This window comes from Mycetomoellerius zeteki, unplaced genomic scaffold (genome assembly GCF_001594055.1).
Source record: "Mycetomoellerius zeteki isolate Tzet28-1 unplaced genomic scaffold, Tzet1.0 scaffold565, whole genome shotgun sequence".
NCBI classification, from domain to species: Eukaryota; Metazoa; Arthropoda; class Insecta; order Hymenoptera; family Formicidae; genus Mycetomoellerius; species Mycetomoellerius zeteki.
The window spans coordinates 164,101-172,027 of NW_017257572.1; the positions used below are offsets into that span (position 1 = coordinate 164,101).

The 7,927-nt window shown below is 33.8% G+C and overlaps 1 protein-coding gene across 5 annotated transcripts in view; it reads left to right on the forward strand.

Annotated features, from left to right (window-relative positions):
• wnd (Mitogen-activated protein kinase kinase kinase 13 wallenda) overlaps positions 1-7,927 on the forward strand; it is a 29,285-nt gene that overhangs the window by 4,105 nt on the left and 17,253 nt on the right. For 4 of the 5 annotated variants that reach the window (XM_018456314.1, XM_018456310.1, XM_018456311.1 and 1 more), the window contains exon 1: positions 407-813. The exons of the other annotated variant lie outside the window; for it this stretch is intronic. The gene's annotated coding sequence lies outside the window, so the exon portion shown is untranslated. Of the gene's footprint in view, positions 1-406; positions 814-7,927 lie in introns of those variants that run through there. 5 annotated transcript variants of the gene reach the window in all.

Here is a 7,927-nt window from a genome sequence, read left to right on the forward strand (position 1 = left end):
ATAGAAAGGTGAGAAAAACGGTATTATTTTCGATGCGAAATATTTGAAAAACATCTCTCGCTTCCGGGCTAGGTTGCCACGCGAGAGAGTAATTCTCGTAGCCGGTATCGGTATCGACGCGACTTGAATACCGAAGAGGCGTGGTTTCGGCCGACGGGAACCTGTTCATTCTCCGCCACTGCCGCCGTTCTCTGTCTGTGGTTCTCTGCACCTTCACGCGTCGCAGTGTGACGTCGTCAGCGAGCGGTTGCTCTCGCCCCGCACCGATCTCTCCTCCTGTCTAGCAGACGCCCGTACCCGTACCCGTACCCTCCGTTCCGTCCTCGTCGACCCCGTCGACCGGGCGCGCTCCAGCGCGCTCTAGCGTCGGAGTTGCGGGACAATGACGCGCGCCATTTTGTCCAGTGTCCGTCGAACGCGTCGCGCGTCGGGGTGTCGTCGTCGCGGGGTTGTAAACTGCGTGAGTGGAGTAAATCGAAGCGGAGCGGCGCGATACACACGCGCGCGCTACTGCGCGCGTGCGAGCGAGCGAGCGAGAGAACTCGGACACTTTCGAGAGATCTGTGTAATATGTATTGCGTATTTGTGACGACGACGGAGACTTCCCGCACTGCGAGGAAGAATCGAGTCTCGTATCGCGCTCGCGGTGAGTCGCTACAACGGTGGATGTAGCGTCGTGACGACGCTCGGAAGAAAAAAAGAAAAGAGGGACAGAGGTGCGACGATCAAGAGCGTGAATGGCGACGATAGCTCTGACGGTTCTGTCGCGAATAACAGCAGCAAGCGTTCCCGTTGTCGCGACGACGGAGAGCGAAGGGTAGCAAGCCGCGCCGCTCTGATCGATAAAACACGCGCGCGTCTCTCTTCCCGTTTCCTCTCCCGCGTAGGAGGAACGAGCGCGCGCTCATCCCCCATTTCCCGTGAGGAGAGCTTTCGCATCGTCCGTATGGCGATTGGCGAACGACGGCGAGGACGGACTCGCTCGGTCGCTCGCGCTTGTGCAAATTGAGAAAAGTGAAAGCTCACTCGCGGCCGCGATGCCCGCGATCAAGGCGATCGCCGTGAAGGACCGTCCGTTTTCTGATTACACTGTTAAAGTTATACCTAATGTGAAATTATTTCCAATTTGAGTTATTTTTAATCGTATGTATGTATAGGTCTCCACTGCTTCTACCCAATATGTCGTTAATCCGACAAGACAATGGGATTAAATGGATTAAACCTTTAAACAATTTGGTTCAAAGTTTGTTATTTATTAAGTACATTTAGTGTGCAAGTTTGTTTGTTATTTTCTAAGTGCATACGTTAATATAGACGATGCTTACTTTGAAACTCTATAGAAATGGATTGATTTACATTTAGACACTGATAGGAATTAAAAATAACAATGTTATTCGAGGGATTAGATTACCATCGCTCCTTTGATATTTAAGTACTTTTCGCAATTTGCCACTTCCGGGACAACGTAGACGTAATGTTTACTCTTCCGGGATCCAAGACGAGGAGGAGAATGGAGATGCGTAAGGAAATCCCGAACTGGGTCACGTGTTGATATTAACAAATTTTATGAAATTTATCGCATCTTCATTCACACAGCATCACGGTTTTTTCGCGCGTCACGTCGGTTTCTGGCGATTTTCAGATTATGTTCCAAAAATTCAGAAAAGTTAATCATTTTAAATTTATACGAAATCTTTATTGTAAACATGAGTTTTTTTAAAGAAAGAATGATATTTATTTCATGTGGGAGTTAAAGGTCAGAGTGCATAAGCGTAACGCGGAAGCGCCTCGGTCGCAAATATTCTGCCAAATAATATGACTTATCTTCGAGCGTTCTATTTGCGAATTTGTTTGGATGCAAAATGTATGCTTTTGCGTCAATTTGTATGCGATGACCTTTGATGCGCACTGTGCGTGCAACCGATTCGCTGAAGATGCACGGAGTGCAATTAAAACGGACTTATCGCGATGCAAAAGGACGCGTCATTCTCGACGAAAAGGGATAAAGATTAGACCGAATAAATTAGGTTTCCGCGAAAAAGAGAAATATATTTAAAAAGAATATACAGTATTATGTTCTTTTTTTAATTTTTTTTTTACCATCCCTGCCTGGGACAATATAAATTAAAACTAAGAGAGATTTCTATCGCTTTTGTATTCCTGCACTGAAAAAAATATTAAATTTTAATAAATATTTATTTGAATAATTTTGAGTAAATATTTACTGAATATAAAGGTTTATTATATATGTATTTATTTGAAAACAAAAACTATTAATTTAACTTAACTATCATGTTTTTTATTGAGTAAATATTTATTTGCTGTGTGAGTAAATGTTTATTTACAGAGAAGAATTCAAAGAAATATATATTAAGATTTAGAGTGCATTTTTTTAGTGATATCTGTCGCAGTCTTTTTGCGAAATTAACCCTTTTGCAAAAAATTTTTCTAAAAAGGCTGATTTCGCAAAAAGGCTGCGACATATTCAAAAAGATTCGAACTCTTATCTTGATTCATATCTCTTTCGATTCAGCCGATCTTTTTCTTTCGAAAAGATTAGAATTCATCCAATTAGAACGAAACGGATTGAAATTAAAATTATCTGACTGCTTGAATTCTAATCTCCAATTCGCAATCTCAGTTTTCAGTGTGTAATGTGACACGGGCTGAAGACATTTTATTACATCATAAAATATTACAGTTTGGTTGGCAGTTAAATCTACATTTTTGTAGCTCTACGTAATTATTTCTCTGATCTCATCTATACTTTGTTTCTTTACACATGTTTAATACGTCGATCAACCCTTTCACCGTTGCGGGGATAATTCCGTTCCAGCGATTTATTTAAGTGACGGTGCAACGAATATCAAATACTTGAAAGATTATGCGCTATTAATACATCTCGCGATTATTCCGATTGAATTATAATAACAGTTTAATTTATGTAAATGATAGTAGGAAAAGATTTTATTACGCATACCGGAATATCCTGTCCTGGTAGAAATTTCTAATCTTCCTGGGATTATATTATTATAAAGAAGAATATGAGGACATTTAACGAAGTTTAAACGTAAGATAAATTGAAGAATAAAACTCAATTTTACTTGGCTACAGAAAGTTAATCTTGCACTAAAGGAAACATCAAACAGTATTGTGTCGTTGCGTTTAATACCAGTATGTGAATTCTAAAATGGAGCACTGATAGCATTAAACTCATCGATAACATTAAATTCAATTATCTCTAATTCTAATGTAATATTGATGAGTTTTAATAAATGAAAAAAATATCTTTATAGACTGGTTTATTTGGTAAAATCTAACAATTAAAATAACGATCAGGAGATAGAATGATTGTTAAATGTGTACTAACAGCATTTCATGCAATTGCATGTATCAAAACATAATTTAGAGAAAGCGTTTTTATAGCATAACAACATTACAAATACTAATTTTAATAGAATGATTGAGACATCATTTTCTATATTAAATTAGATGAATTCTATCTCTCTTAGAAGAAATCACTCAACTGTAATTTTGAAGACTTAACATTGTCAACGACAACAAAAACCACGTCGTTATGTTTTTTTTTGCATAGATCCTAAGACCTTAAATTTTATTTCGGAAATAATAAAAGAATTCGACACACACGTACATAGTGAATCTAAATACTATTAATAGCTACTGGATATATGACAATTATCGGACAGTTTTGTTAACACAATTTTTCTATACAGCCCAGCTTGCAGTAACTACAATTTTGTAACGTTACAACAGTATTGCTGGAATGTTGTAAGATTGCCGCAATATTACTGGAATGTTACAAGGTTGCTGCAATATTTCTGAAATGTTCTGTGTTGTATAGGCTATAATTATTTAATAAATAGTAGTAAAAAAGGTGCTGCGAGAAATGTTTCAGTAATGAATGTAACTAATAACGATTTAGTATTCAAGATTACAAGTAAATCGGTTCATTAATTGATGATTATCTACGTGACATCGTGGACAGCGTTGCAATCACTGGCCATTATCGGGTGGTGATTTCAACGCCAGAGGATGCACGGCAGCAGAAGTGTGCGTAAATTGTCCTTTAAAGATCCGGTCTCGCGATTCATGTGTTTATTTACGAGACTGTAAGTGACGGCTCCATTCATACATGGCGACTTATTGCGATCGATAATATACGTGAGACAAACAGATAGGATCGTTGAATACGTTCGAGTGTATATTTTTAGAGTTTACTCCAATTTTCTTTCTATTTATAAGTACATGAATTTAAGATGTTTTATAGCACACCCCTTTACATAATTAATTTTACTTAATTAACTATTTTTCTAAAATTTTTCGTTTGATCAACTTCCTTGCTTATTTTATATTGTCAATTAGGACACTAGAAAATCAATAAATATTTGAGATTATAGAAATTTGAGAAATCAAAGAAGTGTAATATTTTTTTATATCATGTATTGGAGTAGCTAAAAAGTTTATGTTTCTAATTTTTTAAAACGAAAATGTTTCAAACTGTCTTTGTGGTATTAATTATTAAATTACGTTTGTTGTTTATTTTTTGTAAAAAATGTAATACTTGTTAAAAGTAGCTGTATTTAATTTTAAATTTATTCTTTATTATTTAGAGCTGAAAAAAGTATAGTATTTAGAAAAAGTATAATAAGAAATCTAGAAGAAAAGAAATACAAATTATTTTTATATAAAAAAAATATTTCAAAATCATTTTTATATAAAATATATTTAATTTTTTTTTTTTTTTAAGACATTAAAAATGTTTTCTGAAAACGCTTTTTGAAATTGGTTTCACGCTATACATATATAATAACAACGTTTAAGAGTCATTCAACGAAGTTATGCGAAATTTCTGATTAAGATCAGGTTCTACGCATAAAAGAAAATGGACTGCAATTATTGTAGGTAAAAGAGTTAAATAAGAACTTGCTTGATCAATCAAGAACCGTGGTTACAAACTTATAGTGATACAAGCAGTTCGTTCACGCGAATGACGCATGAGAATGGCGTTCTCGGTCGACACTGTTACATTTATTTAACGACGTTAGGAATGGATTTTCTTCACCCTTGTCATTTTTTCTCTGAGGATCGTTTTCGTGCCGTGACGACCCTTGAGAGCAGGCTTGCCTTTGTGTGCGCAGGTCAATTCGCACATGCAATACTTCACACGCGCGAGCTTGCGCTTCCCCCTACGACAGTGCCTCCCAATCGTTTTCATGTCGTATAAAAAGTAATAATATTTGTACGGTAGACAGTAGGGTAGAATGGAAGAAATATATTTGAAGATATCTATAAAGAACTTTGTTACATTTTTTATTTTATACAGAGTGTCGCCAGAGCGAAGAGTATTTATTTTACAAATACTTCGATCATTTTTTAGTAGAAGTTTAGTAGTAGTCTTTTTAAACCAAAATATTCGAGACTCGTCTGTCGTTAATTTTCAATTTTTCAGTCTTTAAATTGTAGATTTGTTAAAATGATATTTTAAATTAAATAAAGATCAAACTTTTTCCAACTATTTGTATATCTGATGCCTATTGTTAGCTTCCGAGAAGCAAGTATGTACCCTGCTAAACGCACCTGTTAGAAAACCATTCTATTTTATTTTCCTTCAAATCCTCCTAATTTCTTGGTGCAGGTAGTCAGTGATTCTCCAAATAGAATAGACGAGAGAGAGAAAGAGAGAGAGAATCTCAAAATTGAATACGAAATTGTGACGTATACAATAATTTTCAAGATATCTTTCATAGAAGTTTAATATTTTTGTCTATTTTCAGAAGATTTAGGTACTATATCTGGAAAAAACTTAAAAATCAATCTGAAATTTTCAGATTTCCTTTTAATCTTGATAATCAGAAATTTTCATGGAAGTCTATTGAGATTCAGGCAAATTTAAATTTTTTAAATCTTTCTATTTCTGAAAATATTGTTTCTTCGATCATTTTTTTTTCATAACATAAAATATCGACAATCAGTCAACAATAAGTATGACATACATTCAGTAATAGTAATTCATTGATATTACATATATACCTTTATAGAAATCTAATATTGGCAAATTTTATACTAGCCAATTGATTACTGAAAGACAGTAATTAATTATTTATTTGAAGTACTAAAAGTACTAAACTTCAGTACTTATAAAGTCAACTTCATTTTTTAAAATGGAATAATATGAATTTTTTACATAATATGATTCCTCTAATTATTCTGCATATAATGTAGATAGAATTCATATATTTTTCTATTTAAAAAATGAAATTCATTTGAAATGTCCTTCGTAATTATTATTAAAATATAAAATTATACGACAGGACAGGAAAAATAAACTGAGACATTTCCAATCCTTTCTACTTTTGTTAAAAAGTATTATACGATATATGTATATCGTAGACAAGTCATGTGGAGTATGTAAACTAACATATGCGATGCCATTATTCGCTATTTCTGTCAGATGGCCGTATGTGAGTTATATCTGATCGAAGTCGCAATTTACGTATACACAGGGTGCATAGAATTAGAACGCAGGGCATAGACCCCTCACATTAAAATTAATTTTTTTTCAAACAAATTGTCAAACCTTCGAAGTATAATCGGGTTGTTTATTTTTTCGGAACAGTAATGGTACTTTTCACGCAGCTTTAAAAATTCCCCTTCATCCTAAATATTTCATGAAACTTTTATTTATTTAATATTTTTGTTTAAAGTATTCGTATATTCGCGTCTTAATTAGTAAATTAATGTTATGTGAGCAAATTGAATTATATATGTTCACAAATTTTTATTTATATGTATTTACTGTTATTGTACACTATCCAAATAATACACGTTATAATATTATATTACATTCTGAAGGGTTACTAACATCTATGAAACAAGTTATATTATATTATACGTACGCACTCACGTATGCACAACATTTACTATTAACGTTTTTGTTAAAAAAAATTTAAGTATATATTTAAAAAATTTAATACAAGACGAAATTATTAAATGAATAATGTAACAACTAAGTAATTTAGAAAGAATAAACGAATTTTCTATTTGAGGATGATATTGACAACGAATATTCGCGTGTGCATGCTAGAGTCAACAGGGGTTGTCAGGTTTAAATAACTTGGATCTTGGTAAGACTTCGATCCAGGTGCACGGGATTAATTGCGGGCGCACCTATGGCGTGACTCATTCTGGAGGAGTTCTTGGTTTCTTTTTTCGTCTTTTGTATAAGGGATGTGTGGAACAAATATTACGTATAAAATTCACTTTCCTATTTATCACATTATTATTGACTTATATTTTAATCTGCAAAAATTTCAAAGAGATTTTTTTAAATCGATCTTTTAATCAATTCGAGAAACGAATAAATGCCGTCTTTATTTGTAATTAATTAATGTAAATTAATATAAAACTAAATAATTAATGTAAAACTTCGTATGAAGTTTCCTAAATTAAACGAGTTATTGAATTTTTGATAATAGATAGTTTTTGATTGGTATATTAAAAGTATAAAACTTGTGTTCACAGAGCATACCACTGCACTGTTCAAAAACTATTATTGAGCTTTGTGTCTATAATAGTTTTTGTTCTCATCACGTTATAAAAACTATATTACACGTGAAAATTAACTCACTTGGACCAATTTTCTACATAATTAGTGCGAGGTCCTTTATTGTTTATTTGACAGTAACTTTGTATACTTTTTGACTATTTTACTTGTATTCACATACTTGCTTCGGCTTATTCTCACAAAATTTTTTATTATTTCGAAAGTAGCTTAGTAGCCGTGAAAAATATCTGCATGGACAGACTCAAGGCTTAAAAATCCACATATAAAATGAAAGAAAATGGGTGCTAAGGTTTGGTATGCGCCATGTGGACGGGCAAATACCACACCTCTTACTAGATCGGC